General features: G+C 40.6%; 1 protein-coding gene across 1 annotated transcript in view; it reads left to right on the top strand.

Annotated features, from left to right (window-relative positions):
* Window positions 1–12,919: 12,919 nt before the first annotated feature.
* PAIP2B (poly(A) binding protein interacting protein 2B) overlaps window positions 12,920–25,837 on the top strand; it is a 33,484-nt gene continuing 20,566 nt past the window's right edge. The window contains exon 1 of the mRNA XM_036118180.2: window positions 12,920–13,101. The gene's annotated coding sequence lies outside the window, so the exon portion shown is untranslated. The remainder of the gene's footprint in view (window positions 13,102–25,837) is intronic.

Genomic DNA, 25,837 nt, shown 5'->3' on the forward strand with positions numbered 1-25,837 from the left:
TAAATAATGGTCCCTCAGTAGGTTCCACTGCCCATATATGCACTTGAACTCTCCCTGCTTCTGGATTAGGTAAGAATAATTGAGGAACCTTGGAAATCTGTTGTCTGCCCACTATCCCTTTTTCCACAGGGAACGTTCCCTTCCCTGTCCTTAGCAGTTCTGGTAGTATTATCAATCACAGTGCTGTACCTACATTATGGGGCAGGGGTGGGAAAGTGCCCTAGGGCTAGACAGTTGTGACGCTTCCTCCTACTGGCCACAGTAGTGAAAGGAAGGGTCATGTGACACAATTATAGACAATCAGAGTCACTACATGAGATGTGCTGGAACCATGGATGGAGAGCAAGGCTCTGTCTTTTTCTGGAACTGAAAGTTGTCAGAATCATAAGGTCAAAAGCTGTGTGTGTTTTTTTTTCCTACCACAGAAGAGAGCTAAGAGAGGGAATAAGAAATAGGGCCCAATGACATTGTTTGAACACCTAGATCAAGCCATGCTTGAAGCTAATACTAATCCTAGGGCTTTTCCGTTAATTGAACCAACAAATTCCCTTTCTGCTAAAGGGAATTTGGAGTTGGGTTTCTGTCAGCTGTACTTAAAGAGCCTTGACTAGCAAAGGGCACTACGCTTGATCCTCCCCTGATGCATGTATCTTGAGTTATGTGAAAGGGAGAACACTAATTATTCACCCTTATCCAGCCAGAATATATTCATTCTTCAGAGCCCTTGATCATCAGTTCTAGGAGGGGGTAAGGAGGGCAGGGAAATTCTCTTCATTTTTCATATGTAGCATCTGAGAGATAGAAAGATGAAGGGCCTTCTAATAACTCAGTAGCTATTCAATTAAAAATGTATATTGAGTAGCTATTATAAAATTAGCACTATGTTTACCACTATGTGAAAGTACAGGATAATCACGATCATCAAGTAAGGGATCTCAGGGAGACAAGATTTATATACATGCAACACCTAAATAGCTATCACAGGCTCAATACATTTTAGAGGCCGAAATAAAATGTGCAAATAGCATGTACCATAAAAATTTGAGAAATTTCAGTTTCCTGGTCAGATGATGGAAAGCCCCAAAGGAGAACTTGGAAAGTTATTAGTATGCTGAAACAACTAGCAAATTTGGCTTCTTAGGGCAAAGGGGCAGGTGGAAACTCTGGAGACCCACAGTTTATTCCATTCCTATTTGTATGTCCTCTCTATGCTCCATAAAGTCCAAAATCTGTTGTTGCTCTTATTTACATTTTGGTTTTTTCCACTCCCTGTGTGTCCCTCAAAGACAAGAACCATGTCACATCCATCAGTGAGTCCCTGACACTAAGCTCAGCAGCTGTTGTAGCGTAGATGGTCAGTAGGTGGGTGTCGGATGGAGGGATGAGTGAATGAGGCAGTGTCATCTAGACCCAAGCCATCGGAGACCCACAGACCATTCCTGTTCTTCCTTCCTACACTTCCTGTCTAACTGTCCTCTCTGCCATACAGGTACAATTAAAACACATGTCATTTGCCAGGATACAAGATGCAAATAAGTAAGTGCTGGGGAAGTAACAAATTAGAGTCACTGTCCCACCTATTTCCCCAGCCCTGAAGTCTGGGCTCTGCCAACGGCTCCCTGCCCAGGGACAGAAGCTGCTCTCTCTCTTGCCAGCTTGCTGTGCTGACAGCTCTAATTGCTAAATGAACAATCTGTGTTTCTAGTGAGAGAGAGGTTCTCAAAAGAGTGTTTGCTCCTGCAGCCCTGGGAAGGGAACACAATATTGTGCAATCAGAAACTACCACCTCAGCAGGAGAGGTCAGCACTGGATTTTCCATTACAGGAGGGGTAAATTTGGAACCTGGAGGCATTCTTGGAATTTTGGCTCCCATAGTATAGTGGGACCCTTCTGGTCATTGGGAATGTGGATGAGCTTTGCTTTCAGAGTGCAAGCTACTATATAAAAATAATGGTTTGCAAAACAGAAATTGTGTCATAGTAGTAGAGTTTTATGGGTTCTGCAAACATATTCACAACAGGAATCTTTAAAGCCCATCCATAAATAAATATTTGGGCGATATGTGCATGTGGGGTAGAGAAATCAAGAATTCTAAAATGTGACCCTTGAAGAGGTGGCAGTTTTATTGAGGAATAAATTAGGCAGTCACAACGACATAATTAAAAATGCTAGGCAAAAAATGAGAAGGATCACAGATACAAGCACTCAGAAGAAGAAAGAAATCATTATTCCCAATGTCCTTGAGATAGATCAATTTGCAAATGAATATTTAGATTACTGAAATCAGGAAACACCTAGGAAACTGCTGGAGAACTTAAACTATTTTATCAGCCAGCTCTCATTCAGATTTAATCTGCAGAGTCCATGTCAAAGACTTTTGGCTAAAAGTTTCTGGTCAAACCTGATAATTGATAATATTTTCACCCACATAGTCTTGATTTCTCATTAGTATAATCAATAATTTATTACATAGCTGTGTTTTAGTTTCTGATTCACCTATTTATAAAAGCTAATACCTTAGCTTTCTTATTTTTAAGTTTTATTAAGAAAAATATTTAGGGTGCCTGGGTGTCTCAGTCGTTAAGCGTCTGCCTTCAGCTCAGGTCATGATCCCAGGGTCCTGGGATCAAGCCCTGCATCGGGCTCCCTGCTTGGCGGGAAGCCTGCTTCCCTCTCCCACTCCCTCTGCTTGTGTTCCCCCTCTCACTGTCTCTCTCTCTCTGTCAAATAAATAAATAAAATCTTAAAAAAGAAAAAAAGAAAAATATTTAAACAAACAGAAAATTGGAAAGAATAGTACACCAAACAGCCTTATACCCATTACTTGATTCCAAAACTAGTTAACATTTTGTCATATTGACTTTATCTAGGTGTATGTATGTGTGCATTGTTAAACAATTTCAAAGTTAATTTCAGGTATCATGACAGTTCATCCTTAAATATTTTATCTTATAGCTCTAAAAAATTAAGAATATTCTCCTTATTAACCACAATACTACCAATTATACCAACAAAATGAACAATAATTCCCTTGTGCTAATATCCAGTACACATTTATATTTTCCCAACTATTCCAAATATATTTTATAGCTGTTTTACCTTGTTACTTAAAAGCTCACTGAAATCACCATTACCATTAAATGATTACTGTTAGTATCACTTATATTCTTAATTACCTAATAACACCTCCTATCCTATGTTAGGTTGAAACCTAACACAAAGGAAGTTTGGATATCTCAGTCCTTTTTACAAGCCCTGGCTAGACCCTTTTTCCCATCTTTTGCCTTTGTTCCTCATCTTTCTTTCACCCGGCTCCCAGCTTTTTGGTTTTACCTGTTTTTTGCCATCCTTCCGACCTGACACCATTGACCTCTACAGTCTTGGCCTTGGTCTCTTCTTTTTTTTTTTTTAAGATTTTATTTATTTATTTATCAGAGAGAGAGAGCACAAGCAGGGGGAGCAGCAGGCAGAGGGAGAAGCAGGCTCCGTGCTGAGCAGGGAGCACGATGCGGGACCCCTGGGATCATGACCCGAGCCAAAGGCAGACACTTAACAGACTGAGCCACCCAGGTGTCCCAGCCTCGGCTCTCTCCTGGACAGTTTTTGGACCCTCCTCTGGATCTCTTTTCCTCAGCTGTTTCTACCCTACTTGACCAAACTTGTGCCAACATTGGCCAAGCTATGCCTTGGAAATCTGGGGTCCCCATCTAGGGGGATGGGATATTTTTGCATTTAGCCCATAGTGAGTGGGGTAGAAGGGGATTCTAAGCACCATGTAGATTTATCTTGCTCTGTCTTTGCTGTGGCTGACTACTCTTTCATGTCCTCATTGCTGCTCTTATCTCTCCATATGGCACCTTCAGATTGATGCTTCATTGAACTATAGGTTTGATGTGCTCCAGACCTCAACTACAAGAAGAGTTTTTCTGCATTCCAGTTGTACTTGCATAGAGTCTTCCTTCTTAGGATAGGTAGAGAAGGTCCAGTTCAGGACACACACGTGTCCAGGGAAGCTAATGATTTGATGCACCATTAAATCAATGCTTAAAGAATATTTATTCAATGTTTCTTTTTTAAAATTTTATTTATTTATCTGAGGGGGGTAGAGAGAGAGAGAGAGAGATGGATCACGAGCAGGGGGGAGGGGTAGAAGGAGAAGCAGATTCCCCGCTGAGTGGAGAACCCAATGTGGGACTCTATCCCAAGCCGAAGGCAGACGCTTAGCCGACTGGGCCACCCAGGTGCCCTGTTCAATGTTTCTTTAGAGGAAAAGTTACACACTACGTGGAGAGGCATGGAGAAGGACAAAAGATGATCACATACCACTTGCATACTTGACTGAGGAAAACAAAGCCTTTCAGTTAACTGGACCCACTCTTCTTTAAATAGTTGGAAGGAAGAAAGGAAGCAATGTTGCTGAGGTTGAAATGGAGGGAGTGGCAGTGACCCAGAAGACCACTTCATTCTAGGTATTCTTGTGGGCAAAATGTCCAGAGCCAGCTGCTAGTAGTCCCACACCACCCACACTGTCTGAGTTCCTTGGCCTCTCCAGGCTGAGGGCCAATAAGCAAAGCATTCCCCGAAGGACTCATGCCTGCCACCCACCAGCATTGCTTGGGGCCCTAGAGCCAGATGCACACCACCTACAGAGAGGCTGAGGAGCTACCCTGTTATCACTCCCCTCTCCCTAGTACAAGTGTTCCTATGAACAGGTGCTCAGCCTGAGTTCTTGCCAAGCAGCTGCAGTCCCTCTTCTAACCTGAAGCTTAAGCTCTTCTCACTAACCACAGCACCAATTCCCCAGTGAGACCCCAGTGACCTTTGTAAAGAACTCCTACCAGGGTTACTGAGGCCTCAACATAGCTCAGCACCATGTCCGGGGGCACTGAATATTACGAATGCTCATTTACTCCTTTCATACTCTGAAAGCACCATGTTTGACTCATTCAGAAGGCAAGGTGATTTGGTAGGTCCCTGGAAATTGCTTTACAATCCAGAGGCTGTAGGCTTTGTTTATCTAACCTTCTCTGAGCCAGTCTGGCATTTTATAGTCTCTAGACTCATAGCTTATAACAAAGTTATAGAGGCAACTATATCCCAGAGGAACGTCGGGTCTGGTACCTTAACCCTGTGCCCATTTCTCACGGAAGATGATCCCAGTGCAGGTCAAATGTTATCCCAGGGAATGGGAATTCCAGCCTAAAATCAGCTTTTAGGCACTGTTTCCATCTGAGGGTAGGGCACCCATTCTGTCACAGCCTGTGGGTAGCTGCCACAATGCAGGAATGTTCTGTTCACACCAGGCAGGCTGTCTCTTTTAATGTTTGGAGTTTTCAGCCTCATTCACTCCAGACAGCCAAAACTGCCAGCTAGACACTCTTTCCCTGAAGTTCAGGGAGCATGTGCTCAGGTTGATGCTCTGTCACCATGCTCCCTGACTAGCTTTAACTAGTCCTGAACATGGTCTCCAAAGTACAGAATCAAAGTTGACATCCTACGCATTACTGCTATATGAGACTTACCCTGATGTCAAGAAGTTCCTGGGAATCCCGAAGACTTAATGCATCCTCCCAGTGCTTCCTTATGTGTTTCTGACCCAAACTCCTATTGGACATTTTCCATATTAGCCTCTCTCTGTACCTCCACAGCCCATGTGTTCGTCAGTGAGGACCCACTTGTTATGGCCCATTTGCTTGTCACCCCTAGTCAGGGCCCACTCCAGTGCCTCAGTTCCCTCTGTCACTCCTTGTTGTTGGAAGAAACTTCCATTCCTTCACCCATGTTCACTCATTCCACATTGGTTCTACCACCTGGCTCCTATTCTGCATTGTCCCTAGGATGAACTCCCTGGTGTATGATGTCTACTTTTGCCCCTGATTTTGGTCTCTACTTTCTGGCTCCAGGCCACATAAACGTGGGAAGGAGGTGCTCTGCCCACATGCTATGCCTGGAACCCACCAAAGCCTAATCTGACCAATCTGGTGTTAGTCCTTGTCTGGTTTAGACACCTTCTGACAGCAGAGGTTTAGACACCCAGAGTCGCAGACTTGCAGCTGGAGGACAAATACCAAAGCTGTGTCCAAGGACGGGGGCCAACACTGAGGAACTCAACCAGTCTAGTCATCATGCGAGGAGCCAGAGGCAAGTAACAAGATCCCGAGACAAGGTCAGGGAGGTGGGGAACATGAGAGCAGAGACCAGTAGGGAGGACACTGCAAATAGAAACTCCACCAACAGGGTTCCCATATTCGCACCTTAGGGCTTTCTAATTAAATGTCTGTAATCAAAGCTATGCCTACACATGTTTTACAAAATCAGCTGGTTTTATCAGGCTTTTTAAAAAAACCAAGCTTTTAACAAAAATCACCAGTCCCCTCCTCGACCCTTGCAGCAAACTTTTTCAACATTTTTACCGATTTTGTGTGTGTGTGTGTGTGTACCTATTTCTTTTATATATATCCTAATATATTAATAATTTGGCTATATGTTTATTCTTAGAACTTTTTTAGTTTCAGACTACTTAGTCTATCACTTTTCTGATGTGAAATATGAGGAATTAGCTCGATTATGCTACTCCCTACATACTTTCTTGCTCCCTGTCCTCCCAATTTGTTTAGGTCCCAAATTTTATTAAATCTGTTATTTAGTGTTACCATGATTATGACTATGTAAATATTGTCATAGAGGCAGCAGAGCACAATGCTTAAGAGTAAGAACTCGGAAATAGATGACCTAAATCTGAATCCTGGCTTCGCTGCTAGCTGTGTGTAATAGGCTGAATAATGTCTCTTCAAAAGATGCCCACACCCTAATCTCTAGAACCTATGGGTATGTGACTTATATGGTAAAGGGGACTTTGTAGAAGTGACTAAGTTACGGATTTTGAAGTGGAGAGATTATCTTGGACTACCAGGTGGGCCCAATGTAATCACCAGAGTTCTCTTAAGAGGAAGGCAGGAGAACCAGAGTCAGAGAGAGGCGATGGAAGGATGGAAGCAGAAGTCAGAGGGCAAGAAGATGCTCGGTTGCTTGCTTTGAAGATGGAGGAGGGCCACAAGCCAAAGAATGTGAGCGGCCTCTAGAAAGACAAGGAAGTAGATTCTCCCTGAGAGCCTCTAGAGGGATGCAGGCCTGCAGACAGACACCTTGCCTTTAGTTCATTGAAACTCATTTTGGAACTTCTGGCCTCCAGGACTGTAAGATAATAAGTTTGTGTTGTTTTAGGCAATTAGGTTTGTGGTATTTGTTGAAGTAACAAGAGGAAACAAATACACTGTGTGACCTCTTTGCCAAAGATTTCTTATCTACAATATAAGTTGCTGTGAGGATTAAATGAGTTAATAGATGTAAAACATTTAGAACAATGCCTAGCATATAGTGCTATATGTATATTTGCTCATACTGTTTGGAGCTAATCCAAGAGTAGTATGATCATGTGCCTTTTTTGTCTTTTCCTGGTGCTTATAATTCCCTCTGAGTCTTTGGTGATTTATCACTAACTCTCCCAGCTGTGAAATTGCCTGTCAATATGGCCACACTTATAGGTGACATATCCACTCCCATTTTTTCTGGGGGACATCACTTCTAGAGCCCGGAGCTCTCCTCTCCACTGCAAGCAGTTTGCCCTCTATGTCTGCTGCACATTGCTCCTTCATTGTGATTCTAGGGATTCCCTTCATTCTTCTCTTCTCTTAGGCCTGCTTTCCTTAATTCTGTGTCTTCCTCCTTCATTCTTTTTTTACCCCCAGCTTACCTGGGAAAGAATTGTGTCCCCTTCTTTCTTGATTTACTTTCTAATTGTGATGGTGCACATCCTCCAATAGCCCCTGATAAGGGATACCTGAGAGATAAATTTGTTGAGAACTTGATTGTGTGAAAATGTTTTTATTCCACCCTCACATTTAATTGATGGTATGGCTGGGTACAATTTCTGGTGCCATAGACTTGTGTCCCCCCAAAATTCTTGTTGAAACTTAGTCCCCAATGTGATGGTACTTGGAGGTGGGGCATTTGGGAGGTCATGAGGGTGAAGACCTCATGAATAAAAGTAGTGCCATTATGAAAAAGGCCCTAAGAGAGATCCCTCATCCCCTCTGCCATGTGAGGTTATAGTGGAAAGACTGCCATCTATGAACCAGGAAGATGGCTTTCACCAGATAGAGTCTGCCCACACCTTGATCTTGGACTTCCCAGACATCAGAGCTGCAAACAACAGATTTCTGCTGTTTTTAAACCATCCAGTCTATTTGGTTATAGTAGCCCAAACAGACTAAGACATCTAGGTTAGAAATAGTTTCTCTCAAATTTTGAAGGTATTGCTCCATTGGCTCTGTCCTCCTGTGTTACCTATGGAAAATCTGATTTTCTTAATTCCTAATTTTATGTGTGTGACCTATTTCTGTCTGGAAACTTTTAGGATCATCTCCTTATCCTTACTACTTTGCAAATGGTTTGACTTGGATTTGACTTGTAATAGAGAATCTGTCTCCATTTCTTACATTTGACTGCTGATAGTTTTTGATCCCCACGCCTCCTTCTTCTCCTCTTGCCCCACATGTAGGCAAAGCAATAAGCCCAATGCTTCCTCCTTTGGGAAGCTCAGGTCATGTGAGCCACCAGCCTGTATGTGAAAACTCTTACCACAGCACTACTCACTAACCACAATTAAAGCCAAAGTCAGTTGCCCCTCCTGACTCTCTCAAGACATATTCTGCCCTGTGTGGGAGCCTGAGGCATGAGAGACCTCATTATATGCATAATAAATCTCTTAATGCCCTCTTGGTACGTGTGTGGTATCATCATTATTGACATCCAAATCCATTCCTCATCTGCAGAGGGACCACAGTGCAGCTCCACCACTAACTAGCTGAATGATTTGGATAAATTACATAATCTTTTTTACTTCAGTTTATCTGTTTGTAAAATGGGGATAATAACAGTACTCATGTTTTGAAGATTAAATGGCTTAATCCATGTTGAGAACTTAAAGCAGTTCCTGGCACATAGTAAAAATTTAACAAGCATTCCTACTGATGTGAACGTTTTTATTTTTATTTATTTTTTTTTTAAGATTTTTATTTATTTATTTGAGAGAGAGAGAATGAGAGAGAGCACATGAGAGGGGTTAGGGTCAGAGAGAGAAGCAGACTCCCCGCCGAGCAGGGAGCCCGATGCGGGACTCGATCCAGGGACTCCAGGATCATGACCTGAGCTGAAGGCAGTCGCTTAACCAACTGAGCCACCCAGGCGCCCTGATGTGAACGTTTTTAATTTAAAGTTTGGGGCACTTGTTGAGTTCTTTCAATTAAAGGACTCAGGTTAATTCAGTTATGACAGATATTTTTGGCATCATTTAATTCATATCTTTGCCTCTATTCTCTACTTCTGGAAACTGTCTCACACTTTGTCTCCTATTTTCTATCAACTTTGCTTTTTGTTTTGCTTTATGGGACATTTCCTCAACTTTATCATACAGCTTTATTTTCTGTGGCCTTTATATCCATTCTCCCTTTAAAAAAAAAAGATTTTTTTTTTTTTTAAGATTTTATTTATTTATTTGACAGAGAGAGACACAGCGAGAGAGGGAACACAAGCAGGGAGAGTGGGAGAGGGAGAAGCAGGCTTCCCGCAGAGCAGGGAGCCCAATGTGGGGCTCGATCCCAGGACCCTGAGATCATGACCCGAGCCGAAGGCAGACACTTAATGACTGAGCCACCCAGGCGCCCCTAAAAAAAAGATTTTATTTTTAAGTCATCTCTACACCCAACATGGGGCTCAAACTTACAACCCCAAGATCAAGGGTCGCATGCTCTACTGACTGAGCCAGCCAGATGCCCCTCCGTTCTACTCTTTTTAATTAATAGTAGATCCCTGGTTTTTAACTAGCCACTTGGTCATCCAGACCTGGCACAATGAGAAATACTTTCTGAGCATCAAATGACACTATCAACAGAGAAAAAAAGGTAACCTGCAGGATGGAAGAAAATATTTACAAATCCTATATCTAATAAGGGATTAATATCCAGAATATGTGCAGAACTTCTAAAACTCAAAAACAAAAAAACAACTCCATTAAAAAATGTGCAAAGGACTTGTATAGACATTTCTCCAACGAGTCTGAAAAGCATATGAAAATATGTTCAACATCACCAATAATTGGGACAGTGCAAACCAAAAATACAAGATACCACTTCACACTCATTAGAATAGGTCTTACAAAAAAAAAAAAAAAATAGCAGAAAATAACAAGTGTTGGATGTGGAGAAATTGGAACCTTTTTGTACTGTTGATGGGAATATAAAATAATACAGCTGCTGTAGAAAATAGTATGGGAGTTCCTCAAAAAATTAAACCTAGAATTACCATATGATCCAGCAATTCTGCTTCTGAGTATATACCCCAAAGAATTAAAAGCAGGGACTTGAATAGATACTTGTACACCAATGTTCATAGCAGCATTAGTCACAAAAGTCAAATTTCATTGATGGATGAATGGATAAACAAAAGATGTTATGTATATACAGTGGAATACTATTCAGCTTTAAAAGAGAATGAAATTCTGTTATATGCTACAACATGGATGAACCTTAAAGACATTATGCCTAATGAAATAAGCCAGACACAAAAGCACAAATATTATATGATTCTGCTTATATGAGGTACTTATAATCATCAAATTCATAGAGACACAAAGTAGAATGGTGATTTCCAGAGGGTAGGGGAAGGGAGGATAGGAAGTTATTGTTCACTGGGTATAGAATTTCAGTTTGGGATGATGAAAACATTCTGGAGATGGATAGTGGTGATAGTTGCACAACAACGAATGTACTTCTGAACTGTAATTAACTGTATACTTAAAAAGGGTAAAAATAATAAAATTTATGTTATGTGTATTTTACCACAATAAAAGTAAAAGAGATATTCTTTGAGGATGAAGATTTATCACCATGACAGAAATGGGATGTGCGGGAAGGATTGGTGGACTCCTCTTGTTTTCCTCTCTCCAACTGACACCATCCCCTATAACTTTGTGACTGGTTATTGTCTACTGTCTCCCATTTTGGACGCCTATTTATTCTGCATACCATTATCAGATATCCACCTGGCTACCTCCCTCCTTCATTGTCTTTTGGCTTCCATAGTTTCCGATAGGAAGTCTGCTGTAATTCTTATCTTCCTACCTCCCACCTCTGAATGTAATGTACGTTTTTTCTCTACTTTTAAGATTTTCTCTTTGTTATTGGTGATATCCAGTCCTGAAGTTGTGAGACAGTGTCCATGGTAGGGAGAGAAACAGCTGGAGCCCACCAACACCTCCCCACATCCCATTGCTATCCTGTAGTATATCTTCATCCTTGAAGAGTATTTCTGATTGGGCAAGAGCACGATATGGACCTGAGGACCCTGTTTTTCAAAGCTTTGAGATTATATAAGCACCTCTCTCGCCAAATAGCTGAAGGTCACCTTAGGAAAAGAAGCAATGGAGGGTGGGGAAGTTATTTTGTAGTCAGATTTTTTCCCTAAAGAAGGTATTTCTTGTAGGATCCACTTACATTAATTAACCAGATCAAATTAAAACCAGAGCAAGTGATCCTAAAATTATAACCTAATAATACAAATGGGAAGTACATGAAGCAGTGTGACTAGTGATCCTGGTGCTGTGGAATGTAGTGGCCCTGCTTACCAGCCTCCTTCCTGCTCTTCACATTATTCATATCTCTTTGCAATGCTGTTCCCTCAAACAGATCTTAAACTGACATTCTACCTAAAATAGCCATTCCTTCAACCATTCTTTAACCCTTGCTTTATTTTTCTTTGTAGTACTCAATCACAACATAACATTTTATTATTTATTGGTTACTTGTTTATTGTCACTCTCCTCCACTAGAGAAAAAGCACCATGGTTGCATTTTCATTGTCTTATTCCTATCATATACCCACAGCCTAGATGAGAGCCTGGAATGTCATATCATATGCTCAATAAAATTTGTTGAATGAATGACTTTATTTATGTATTAACTTTATTATATTATTTATATTAAATATATATTTAACATTTATTTAATCTGACTTTATTTCACTGTCCTTTTCATTTTTATCATTTATCCACTCACTGTGTAATCACTTACTAAGCCTCTACTTTGTGTTACATGTACAGTTAGCATGAGAGGTGGGGAGAGACAAAGATGTATAAAGACTTCCAAAAGGAAATCCCCACTTCCTGAGGGATACAATTCAAAGTCCTTAGCAAACAAAAATGGGACACCCTAAATTTAAGGGGGAAATTTAAAAGCCCTCAAGAAGTTAGGTTTGTTTCTAGAAGTGTGAGAGAGTCCCTCTGCTTCTTTCCAGCCCCTTGCAGGAGCCCAACTCCCCAACTTCCCGATTGTGAAGCACATCGCCAGCTCCTATTCAGCCTAGCTCAAAGCTCCTCCCTTGGTAATGGACAGTTAGGGAAATCCCACTGAGGCCCGCCCCCATGCCCCTCCTTGCTAGATTGAATGGCGCAATCCGGTGGGAGGGGCCGCTGGCTCAGCCAATAGAAGGAAGCGCTAGCAAGAGCCTGTGTAAACAAACCCAGAGATGCGGCGCCTTGGGCTCCTCCCCCACGTAGGGGCTGGACGCATCCTTGGCTCAACGCCTATCCAGGACTAGCGTAATATCCTTTCAGCCAATCAGAGCCGGTGTCTCCCGAAAGGAGGCGCTCCACCCTGAGAGAAAGAACGAAGGGAGCGAAAAGACAGATGTTAATGCCAATCGGAAGCTGGAACTTCTGAGGGAGTGGGTGGGAACTGCTTCACATTTAGACCAATAAGCAACACACATGCCCTTCTAGGTGACTGAGAGGCATCATCTTCGGTCCAATAGGCGAATGGGGCGGTGCCCAGCAACCAATGGCTTGGGTTCGGGGGCGGAGTAAGGAGCCAGTGTGCTGTAAGAGGTAACCTGGCGAGTGGCCCCGGCGCTTCTCCCTTGCTGTGGCTCACGCTTTGGTACTGGAGGCCGAGACTGTTCTGGCGACGGCGACCTCTGCGGCGACGGCTGAGGCTCTCGGAGAAGTGGCGGAGTACGATCTGGAGGAAGGGCTTCTGGTCAGCCCAGGTGGGCTCGGGAACGCGGGCTGCCGGGGAGGGGACCCACGGGAAGCGCCGCTCTCCTGGCTCTGGGGGCGCCCTGCGCCTCCCTTTCCGCAGCCGTCGGGGCTGTGAGGGGCGACGCGCGCCTGTCCGAGCTCCTGTGGTGAGGGTAAGCCGGCGGGTCCCACGTCGTGGCCATCGGCGAGCAGGGGCATCCGCCGGGGTTACCCTCTGCCTCTCGCGGGCTTTAGGGGGTCTTAGTCCTTTTCTCCCGGCACAGGCGCGCTATTCCTCCCCCGCCCCTCAACTTCCCTGAGGCCCCTCAGCCTCCTTCGGACTGAAACCTTGGCTTGATACTACCGCAGCGCAGCCCCGCGAGGCAAATTGACGGGTGTTGCATCCCCGGGTCCCCTCCCCAGGCGGGTAGGCGGAGGAGTTGCGCGTTTTCACCCCTCCCCCATTCGCGGGCCCGGGTGCGTTATCTGCGTTTCTTCTACTCCCTCCGCCTCCCACTTTGCTCCAGCTTTCGTTCTTGATACCTAATTTGAGTTAGGAGCCCCGGCCACTTCTGTGCTGCCTTCCGTTCTGCTAGTGAGTCCCTTAGCCTTCCCACCCCCTAAATTTCATCCACATCTCTCATGGAAACTAACATTTTCCACTTGCTCCTTCCAAGCAGCTGGAAGGTGAATGCAAGAGACGCAGAATACACAGTACGGGGAGCTTTGCAAGATTGGGAACTTTAATCGGTTTTGTTAATGGTAAACTATTCTTGCCTTCCTTAAAATGGCATTTGATCATAATATCCTCTCTGAAATCTTTTTCCCAGTACAGTTGTTTTGGTGATAGTTTCTGAAAATGCAGGTGAGAAGGCTTTACTGGCCACAAGAAATTTAAAATGTATTATTATTTTAAGTAGGCAGTTTTCATTATACTTTTTTTTTCTTTTTTTCTTCATTATACTTTAAATAGCTTAACTGGAGTGGCACAGAGTTTGTAGTGTAAGGGCCTGTCCACCCTAGTTTATCATAAAATATACGACATACTTTAGCTGTGTAGCACAATGTGATTTGATCATACCAAGACTATGGATAATATGGCATTGAATCAGTTTAAAAACAATATTCTCTTTTCCCCATTCACAGAGGATTTGTACTCACATTTATAGTATGTCAGTTTGTGTTTTAATGATGTTGGTTCTAGATAATAGTGCAAACTATGTTGTGCCTAAATAAAATTATGCCAAGAAATTTATGGGGAAAAGTCACTTTGGGGTTTTGAATATATTAATTTAGATATTGGACTGTAAGAGTTTTGTTTTGGGGAAATAGAAGTATTGGATTAAGTGTGATGGGCCCCTTAGGCTATGTGTGTATGAGAAAGAGTGTGCAAGAGAAAATACACGTGTACAAAACCTTGTAGGTTCTAAAAGTACTTAGTTTCGTGACTTCATATAAATTGGAATTGTTTTTCTTAGTTCGTAGAGTTGAAATGTAAGCAGTGAGTTTAATATGTACACTTTATTTTGGCCAGAATTTTGCAAGTTTTTGTGAAAATTTTTCATTGTTTATTTTATTTGTAATATATATGTACATATATATTTCCTTGTATTTTACTATGGTAAGACTGTACCTTTAAGACTGTACCTTGTATATAGAGAAATAAATCTAGTAGAGTGAATTAAGAGGAATCTTTACTCTGAAGAGGCAGCATTGCATTGTCTAGTAGACCATATGTTTGAACCCTGTTAATAAATCGCACGAAAAAGAGGAAGATCTTAAAGCTATTCTAACAAATGCCCAGGTATTGAGAACAATAAAATATTAATTACAGAATTATTAACAGTCATCAAAGAAAAGTCCTGGAAAAACTACAAATCTATGAGTTGGTATAGGCTGTGGTTGAAAACCAGAGTTATTTTTTTTTTTAACAGTCTTTTCAGGTGTATTTGTGCTTAGTAATTACTCATTTGCAGATTTAAAAGATTATAACTATGATTTCTTCCTAGAGATCTTGTCTTTAAGGAGTCCACAGTTTAATGGGAGAAAAACCTGTAAACCAAGAATTAAATGCAGAGGGAGAGGTTCTGCAGTACAGGATAGTATGCAGGGCACAGAGAAGCACTGTGACTCCATGTTCTGGCCTCATCTCCTGCTCTAGACTTTCTGAAGTGCCATTTCCTAAACCTACCTGTTTATTTTACACACTTGGGTCTCTCTCTGTAGATGCTGTTCTCTCTCCTTGAAAGCCTTTTCCACACCTTATATGCCTAGTGCGGTTCTATTTCAAAATCTCTTGAGGCCTGACACTGGCCTGCACTCCATCCAAATAATTGTTTTCTATATCTTTCTGTTATTTCATTATAAATAATTATCTTTGATTCTCATTATTTACAGTAATTTTGGTCGATAAAGTCACCTAGAGCACTAAATTAGCAAATACAGAATCACTGCTCCTAGGGAAAATACGTCCATATAAACATCTTATATAGATTATAATCTTATGTAAATACAGTTTATCCTGGTAAATTCTATTTTCTTTATTTTACAAAAGAGAAAATGAGGTTCAGAAGTGTTAAGTGACTTCCCTGAGGCCACCCTCAACAAGTGCCAGAGTTAGGCTTCAAACCCTGTCTGATTGGCCTCTGAGCCGGAGCTTCTTGCTCTACATTGCACTGCCCCCTACCATCTGTGTCCTCTAGTCATCCCTGTATGAGACTGGAAACACAAATGCAGAGCACTGCCTTGTTCTACCTTAGCTGGGAATGTTTTGGAGGGGTGACTCAGTTTTCGCACTTTGTGCGTGTCTGTGGATGGCTGAAAAAGCATGGTGAGTGTTGGTTTTGTGGTTACAAAGACATTTTAGCAAGTAGGAGAACTCACAAATACAGGATCCATGAAAATGTAAGTGACCTCTGGAGCCTATTTTGTGATAACCCTTCTTGGAGTCCACTGTAGAATGTTCCTTTAGCTTCTTTGAGAATTTGTTCACTTACTCAACAAATACTTATTAAGCACTTACTGTAAGCTAGGCTTTGTTTTAGACTCTGGTGAACAAACAGATTAAGATCTTGCCCTTACTGATATTATATTTGAGTAAGAGAAACAGGCAGCTAACAGCTCAGGGGAGAGGTCCAGGTTGGAAAGAAATTAACTTGACCAAAGTAACACCTGGTATGCCCCCTCCCACTTCACATCTCCTAGCATATTGACTTCCAGAACATTTCTGTTTTATTCTGTGCATAAACTCTTACTTCTAAGCCTCTCTCCATTAACCTGTGTAAACTTGTGTCATCAATTGATTTTGAGGCCATTTACCTAGCAGGATTTTCTAGAAGAATCAGGCTGATTTGGTCTTTGATTTCTGGCTTTGCCACTTACCAATTGAGGGATTATGGTCAAGTTGTAGAACTCTTAAGCCTGTTCTCTAATTTCAAAAGTGGTGATATGATGTGTTAGGCCCTTGTCAACTGAAAGGAAGAGGCACACACATTATCTTTGCTGATGAGGGTTTAATGTAAATTTAAATGGGAAATCATCTCAGCAGCCATATTGTCCCTTGGCTCTACTGCTTTCAAAACCTTAAAAAACAATAACTGAGCAGTATTTAGAATAGGATTTGGGCTCCGGAAACCTACCTTCTTTTACTTTGCTCCCTCAACATTTGTATTTCCCAAGAGAGAACCTGATTGGATTGGTTTGTCACCTAAAATAGAGGACCCCTATTGGGCAGAATTTTGAGCCAAGATATGTCCTAGGTGATCACTCTCAAGTTCAGCTTGTAGATTGTCTTTAGTTAGGGCTCTGAGTGCTAGTCCAGTTGCTTGTGTCCCAAGAAGTAGGGTTGGTTTCATGCATTATCTGTTGTACAGATCTTAGCATAAAATAAAAGAACCACTTGGAGACAGTTTCTTCAGAAGACAATTGAGGGTAGAGCTTTAGTGTCTAATAAAGAGTGTAACAAAGTGAACATATGTCAAATATTCCATAAGTCTTCCTTTTGGTATTACATTTAATATTATTATAGTGTGGTTATTTATTTATATGGCTGTCTTCCTTACTAGACTGTGAGCTTATGAATGTGGGGTCCACATCTTCATTTTTCTTTCTTTTTTTTTTTTTTAAGATTCTATTTATTTGTTTATTTGAGAAAGAGAGAGAGCAAGGGCACAAACAAGGAGAGGAGCAGAGGGAGAGGGATAAGCAGACTCCATGCTTAGGGCAGAGCTCGACATGGGGCTCAATCCCAGAACCCTGAGATCATGAGCTGAAATCAAGAGTTGGACGCTTAGCTGACTGAGCCACCTAGGTGCCCCTCCACATCTTCATCTTTCTGTCCTTGGTGCTTATGTAGTAATTTGCATAAATGTCTGACTTGAGAAATTCCTAACTCTTTCTGAAAGGATGGGAAGATATGAAGGCTTCCCAAAGGAAGGTATTGTTTAACCTGATTCTTAAAGGATGAGTAAGAATGTTTTCCAGGTGCATAAAACTTTGAGACAGCATTCCAAGCAGGGACCAGCAGGTGCAAATGCATAGAGATATAAACAAACAAAAATCACCTAAGGAAAAAATTGTGAATGGGCTTGACTAGAGGACATGTCACAGAGTTAACTCTGACCACTGCTGCTCAGTAATACATGCAGGTTTTAGGGAGAGAACATAATATTCTCAAGCTGTTGGCAAGGTCTCACTAACAGTTTAGAAATACAAGAATTGAATTCTGGGGAATTGTTATACCTGAAGAAGTGACTCTGTTTACTTCTTCATCATGAAGCTCATATGTGCCCTACAGTGTTCAAGGTGCTGAAAATATAATCACACTTATTCTCAAGGAGCTCACCATCTAGCAAGGAGACAGATGGATGAACTGATTTATCATGTGTTAAGTGAGATAATAGAGATATAAATAAATGCTGTGTAAACCAGGAGAAAGGAGCAGTTAGTAATATAGAGAGCACTGGGGAAGATTTCTCAAATGAGATATCTGAGCAAGGCTTTGGTGGGTAAAGAGGAAGGAGTTCACTAGATTGAACATAGGAACTTTTTAAAGAATTAATACTTTCGTGTTAGGAAACATTTAAGAACTACCCATTTTTGCCATACCTGTTGGGGGTGTTCAGTTAATAACTACTTTTATTCAAGCAGTTAGTCTAAACACGAGATGTAAATAGTTATGCCACAGTAAAAGAATTTTATATCAAAATAAACTGGGTTAAACAAAGGTTTCTGTGATGCAGGAATTCTCTAGAGCCTTTATTATATTAATGTCCACTGTGAATTGTGGATCTCCAAAAGGGGGTATGTTGTATTTAACCATGGTCTTTCCTTTCCACCCCTCTGAAACATATCTAATCATATTTTGGAACAGAATTATATGAGACATAGTTTGAGGAATGATGAATTAAATATACTTTGGGGCGCCTGGGTGGCTCAGTCACTTAGGCATCTGACTTTTGATTTTGGCTCAGGTCATGATCTCAGGGTTGTGAGATTGAGCCCTGCATCGGGCTGTGTGCTGGGCGTGGAGCCTGCTTAAGATTCTTTCTCTCCCTATCCCTCTTATCCCTCCCCCGCTCCCTCTGTAAAAATAAATGTAAAATAAAAAAATAAAATCTTTTTATTTTTTTATTTTTTTGAAGATTCTATTTATTTATTTGACAGAGAGAGACACAGTGAGAGAGGGAACACAAGCAGGGGGAGTGGGAGAGGGAGAAGCAGGCTTCCTGCCCAGCAGGGAGCGCGATGTGGGGCTTGATCCCAGGACCCTGGGACCATGACCTGAGCCGAAGGCAGACACTTAACGACTGAGCCATCCAGGCGCCCCAAAAATAAAATCTTTTTAAAATATACTTTAACAAACCAAGATTTATCAGTGGTCTCCATGTGTATTATAAAATAACCTGTATAATTTTTTTAAAAGATTTTATTTATTTATTTGACAGAGAAAGCACAAGCAGGGGGAGTGGGAGAGGGAGAAGCAGACTCCCGCTGAGCAGGGAGCCCAACGCGGGGCCTCCATCCCAGGACTCTGGGATCATGACCTGGGCCAAAGGCAGACGCTTAACTGACTGAGCCAGCGCCCCTAACCTGTAGGATTTTATAGGAAAGAAGGAGAGACACTGGGGAGAAAGAATACATCCTTACTTATTATCACTTGGTCAGTAAGTCCCAAACTTAAAAATATATATATTTTATAATCACCCCCTTGAAGGTATGGCTTATTCATATTTTGAAATTCCATGAGGTGTTTGGAGATCAGACTAGAGCAGGAGTCAAAGACAAAGGTTGTCTTGAAGGTGAGAATCTTCCAACTTAAGGGGATGTTACTTTCATTATGCATTCATTTTGGGCCATATTAGACATATACTTTGCCAGTTAGGTAATTTATTTAGAAGCATCCAGACCCTCTCCTAACTCTGGAGTTTTGGTTATTATACACTAGCATTCTCCTTTCAATAAGATCTGATTATATGAGCTTTAGGGACTGAGGCCTTATACTATATAATTTTAATTCATCTGTCAAATTCTGATTATGTGAGTAACTCCTGAAGTATTATTAAAATTAAGGAAGCAACAGTTATGTTTTTGAAAGTGCACTGAATTTTCAGTCAGAAGATCTAGGTTTGAAATTTGTCTCTGCCAAGCTTTCTATTTGAATGACCTTGAGCTCAACTGCCTAACCATCTGTTGCCTCCTTTTCCGTTTTGATAGAATAAAAATACATAGGGTTAGTATAAGAATTAAATGATGCACATAAACATACTTTAGGAACTCTGAAGCACTCATTGTACAAATATAAGACAGACCAAAGGAATGTATCCAGCTTAATTTGAATTAACATTTTATTTATCGTTTTTAATTTTGTATTACAGAAATAGTACATTACTTTTGTAAAATTAGAAAGCATTGATGGGCAAAAAGGTGGGGGTGGGGAGCTGCAAAATACTCCATAGATCCACCATACTAAGGCAGTGGTTCACATTTTGATGGGTATATTATATGCTTTTTATTCACATTCATCATTTTTTATTTATTTTTTTTTATTTTATTTTATTTTTTTTTTAAAGATTTTATTTATTTATTTGAGAGAGAGAGAATGAGAGACAGAGAGCACGAGAGGGGTTAGGGTCAGAGGGAGAAGCAGACCCCCCGCCGAGCAGGGAGCCCGATGCGGGACTCGATCCAGGGACTCCAGGATCATGACCCGAGCCCGAAGGCAGTCGCCCAACCAACTGAGCCACCCAGGCGCCCCATCATTTTTTATAGAAATGCATTCATTTGCATGTTTTAGTCATTTTATTTTTATGAGATGAATCCCCTAAGAGTACAATTGCTTGATTCATGGAATCGTTCCATCTTTTGCTACATAATGTTGTATATAATGAGAACTAGAAAAGGGGCTAACTTCTCAGCCTGGTGAACAGGTGACCTTGTAATCATCTAATATCTTGAACCATTCCTGAAGCTTCATCAAAGGCACATTCAGAAACGAATTTGATGTATGCATGTGGTTACGCTTGGCATTGTTTGTAATAGCATGATAGGGATGATCCCATTGTTTGTCAGCAGGGAACTGGTTGAACTGTGGTACATGCAAATCATGGAATATTGGATAGTTGTAGAAAAGAATGAGGAAGACTGTGGACTGACCAGATGGAAAAGAGCTCTAAGATATATTGTGATTTTTTTTAAAAAGGGGCACAGTATGCAACCATGTATTTGGTATGCTCCTTTTTGTGCTGAGAGAGAAAGAAGGGTGGAATAAGAATGTACATTTATTTATATTTGCTTATAATTGCAAAAAAATTCTGAAATGATAATATAAGAAACCAATGGAAGAAATAGGAGTGGAGATAGGATTTCGCCATATGCCTTTATATATATTTAAAACATTTTTTTGAATCATGTGTTTGTGTTTGTTACCTTTTCAAGAAATGTGTGAATGAATGAATGAAATGGGGTTATGAGAAAGAAGAAAGGGTCTGAGGGGCTGCCCATCTTTTTGATGTCAGGTGAATGAATACATAACAACAGTAGCAAAGATTGGAAGAGTGGCCCCAGTAGCAAGGGTTTGGCAGGGTTTCTTTTTTTCTTCCTTTACTCAATTTTGTATATTTAAAAAATACTTTGAACACAATAAAACAACTGAAAACAACGTTTCCAGATGGTCGCCCCATGGCTTCAGTAGCTGCTTTCTTTTTCATTTTCACTTGTATATTTTTTAATGTATACATATTCTTTTCAATTGTAATCATACTTTCCATATTTTTTAACTTACCTAATTATGTTTTTTCTGTGTTGCTACTAGAGGACCTTTAAAAATAATGAAGATTAAGGGCGCCTGGGTGGGTCAGGCGGTTAAGCATCTGCCTTCAGTTTAGGTCATGATTCCAGAGTCCCAGGGCTCCCTGCTCAGTGGGGAGTCTGCTTCTCCCTCTCACTCTGCCCCGCCCCCTGCTCCTTCTCTCTCTGCCTCTCGCCTGCAAATAAATAAATAAATAAAAATAATGAAGATAGGGCAGCTTTGTCCAGTGCACATCCCAGAAGTGGGCTGATCGACCTCAAGAGGCAGGAATTCAAGCCCTGTAGTCTATGTGTGACACATATCCATGAGGAAAATAAGAAAGAGATTTAAATATGTATAAATGTAAACATTTCTCCCTAATTATAAAAGAAGTCACACTCTTCTTTATAATAATTAGAAAACAAAATATAAAAAAAAAGATCTGTCATTTTGCTATCCAAAACATTCTGGTTTTTTGCTTTTTAGACCTTTTTTTATGCATAGAAACATTTTTTAAGGTAGAATCATGATATATATATTTCTGGCAACTACTGAGATGCTCATGTAGGTTTTTTTTCCTTTGCCTGCTAATGTGAAAAAATACATTTTTAATTTCGTAATTTTAGACTGTCCTTACATTTCTGGGCTGAATCCTATTGATCAGTGTTATTGTTTTGTTTTTAAATAAGTTACTTGACTTTATTTGTTCATGTTTTATTTGAAAGTGTATGTCTATAGCATGGAAATTGGTCTGTGGTTTATCTTTTGTGCTATTTTTGTTCTGTTTAATGTATTGAGGTACCTGTAAACTAATCATTAGAACGGTCTCTTCATTTGTGCTCTGAAACAGTTGCATGGGAACTATCTGCTTTTTGAAAGTCGGTGCTTTCTGGACTGCAGACTGGTCTTGCCCCCTTCTTTAAAATGCAATAATATTAGGGCAAATGAAGTTTTAACATAGTGATTTTGGTATAAACAAGAGCACAGTATGTAATTGCTTTTGTGTGATAGTGGTGTTCTTGGTGTCTTTTTATGACCTAGGCGAGTGCCGAGGTATTACACTCACCATCTGAGGTTTTACGGGACCTTTGTTTCAGTATTGAACAGATGTGACTATTTTATTCTGCAGCCTTGCAGATATACAAAATGGGCCTCCCAAGACTCTGCTTTATCCCCACTGAAAGCAAGAAGTAATGCAGTGAAACTTTGCCAAGCTAGAACCTTTTAAAGAATGAGGTGTTCTGGTTTAATTGTGTTCACTTGGAAGTATAAAAGTGAAAAGAAATCCCTAATTCCCTGTTGAATACAGTTCTGAGGTGTAGCAAATAATTCCACTTTTCTTCTCTAATAAGCTTGATATATTCAGACCTAGTTGATGTTTTATTATATAATTCCTGAAGTGTCCGAGGCTTACATTATGAAGATCCTTTTTTGGAACTTTAGATATAAGAAGATGTAAAGGGCAATGTGTGAAATCAAGCGGCAAGGGAACTGATGCCCATTAAGTATACATTTTTGACTAAATCTCAGATTGCAGCTTGTTTTCTTACTTAGCTCACAAAAATAAAACCCACTCGGAGATTATGCCTTTTAACTGGATGTCTTTATTTCCTATCAAGATAGAATATACGGCACCCCTGGCTTTGGACCAACAGAAGGAATCACATTTTTTTTTTTACTTGTTGTCTATCAGTGGTTCCCAAACTTGAGCATGCTTCAGAATCAGCTGGAGGGCTTATTACAACACAGATGGCTGGGCCCCACCCAGAGTTTCTGATTCAACAGGTCTGGGGTGGGGCCTGAGAATTTGCATTTCTAGCAAGTTCCCCTGTGGTACTGATGCTGCTGGGCCTGGGACTAAATTTTGAGAACCACTGCTGTATATTAACTAAATATTCAAATTCTGGCTCTAGAAGAAAGCTGAATTTGGTCTGGGAGTATAAGAAATAAACTGGTTATGGGGCAAATCATGAAAGATTCACCCCTCTTGTTGCCAGCATAGTGTTGAATTCAGGTAATCAGCAATACACAGTGACATAAAACAATTCTTGTTTCATGATTCGAAGTCCTAGATGAATTTCTAGTGAGAGATTGCTGTTTCATTTGCAAAGCTTAGAGGCCAAGGGATTCTGGTCAAATAGGATTTAGTGATTAATCCCATGAGAATAGGCGTTATTTTTACGTCCTTTTCATCTCCCCTGTCACTGACCATTTAGCCTTGCTTTAGAAGGTTCCGCTAATTTTTTTTAGCTGGGACAGAAGTTTGATAGCTTGTTGAAAGTTTTGTGTGCTTTTAAAGTTACTAGCTATGTGCATTCTTAAGAGTTTTTTAAAACAATAGCAAGGGAATAAGAGAAACTTTTTGCCAGAAAAAAAATTATTGGAATTAATTTTTATCTTTTGGAATGTAGGAGAATGTAGTCTGCTGCATCAAACATCAAGCATGCTGTGGATTTTCAACTGTTTTTATGATTTGTCATTATATTGTTTGAGGTAAATTAGCGATTTTTGTAATCCCTCCAAAGATGAAAAATGAAAGTCAAGACCTGGCGTAGCAGCTGGACACAGAAGACGGCTATGAAGGATTAGATAGATACACACACACACACACGTATAAATACATATTCATACACACATATATTTTTTAAATTACTTTTTTTTTCCAGCAAAGACAAATATTACCTGTGCTGAATTTAGGCATCACATAGAATCTTTGAGTTGAAGAGAAAGAAACTCTGGAACCCACACCTTTTCATAGAGGAGTTTTGCTTCAGCAGGCTTTTCTCGCTTGTCTACTACCTAATTTCTGTTGTTCCACTGCTAACAACCTCAGTTTGCAAGTTGACGAGCTGGTCCAGCATTGACTATTGGAGGAATAACTGGTATTATAAAAAATGGGTTGGGCAGGGGCTCCTGGGTGGCTCAGTTAGTTAAGCATCTGCCTTCGGCTCAGGTCATGATCCCAGGGTCCTGGGATTGAGTCCCATATCTGGCTCCCTGCTCAGCAGGGAGTCTGCTCCTCCCTCTGCCCCTCACCCCGCTCTCATGCTCTCTCTAACTCTCTCTCTCAAATAAATAAACTCTTAAAAAAAAAAAATGGGTTGGGCAGATTCCCTACTTGGAAACATTTCTGTTTTGCTCTCCTTATTCCCTCAGAAAAGAATTGAGGAGAGGGAAAAAAAGGTGGAACTAGATCCTACAGACTAGACCAGTGGTTCTGAAGCTTGGCTGCATATCAAAGACAACCCACAAGCTTTCTAAAACATAATATAGATGTGGCCTAGACCTTCTCCTAGGATGGAGCTTCAGGGACTGCATTTTGGACCATTTCCTGAAGCAATTTTATTTTGTAGCCAGCTGGGCTTTATGCCTCTGACCAGAATGGTGCTGGTCTCCAGTGAATTTTCACCAGCCTGTGGTGAAATAAGAAAAAGTAGGACCACAGAGTGTTGTCCATAAAGGTAAATTTATTCAATTTAAAGAATTGTCTTTTGCATTGAATTAAGGCCTCCCTGTGTTTTTTGGTGTTGAAAATATCCTTTTATAAAATGACGTTGATAGGATATTTTTATCATCCTTACTTAGTTTTTAAAAATTGTAACTCTATGTTTTCTTCAAAATATTTTTGAAAATTTACTGGCCTGTGAGATCCTGAAGGTTAAGTACCTCCAATCTCATCATTCTTAGAAATTGTTTTTAAAATACTTTGGAGGGGCACCTGGGTGGCTCAGTCATTAAGCGTCTGCCTTTGGCTCATGTCATAATCCCAGAGTCCTGGGATCGAGCCCTGCATCAGGCTCCCTGCTTCTCCCTCTCCCTCTCCTCCTGCTTGTGTTCCCTCTCTCGCTGTCTCTCTCTCTGTCAAAAAATAAATAAAAATCTTAAAAACAAAATAAAATGAAATACTTTGGAATACAAGCCCATAGAGGGTCTAAAACCTTTGGCTATATGAGTTTAAGAATTCAGAATTTTTCAAATTTTAGAGAGATGCTTTCTCTGTGTGTTATGTAATGCCCCCATGGTCTGTTGCAGCACCCTTAGTCACACACATTAGTATTTCTGAGCAAAACAGGAGTATTCACACTAAGTGGGATAAATGCAGGCTATATATAGCTTCACATCAATTCAAGTTTTAATGTCATCTGAGTTTTGACGTAAAGCATATGGAAAATTTTTAGTTTTTAGAGCTTTTTGGATGTTGGAATTATGCATAAGGGATTATATACATGTTTGGGGGTCTGCTTTCTCATCCTAAAAGGACTTGCAAGCTTCAAATTAAATGGAGCTTTGTTTGTTTATGGTAGAGAACACAATTTATTTTTATTTAAATGCACCAGCATGTGATATGACCTTGCTCCTATTTTCCTTCCAAAGACCTAGTCCTTTTGTTGAATAGCATTTTTCTTCAGCCTGGTTCCCCCACTTCCATTAGCAATATTTGAGAAAATTTAGAGTTTTATATCATAAGCATTCTGGAG

Source organism: Halichoerus grypus, chromosome 10 (genome assembly GCF_964656455.1).
Source record: "Halichoerus grypus chromosome 10, mHalGry1.hap1.1, whole genome shotgun sequence".
NCBI lineage: Eukaryota > Metazoa > Chordata > Mammalia > Carnivora > Phocidae > Halichoerus > Halichoerus grypus.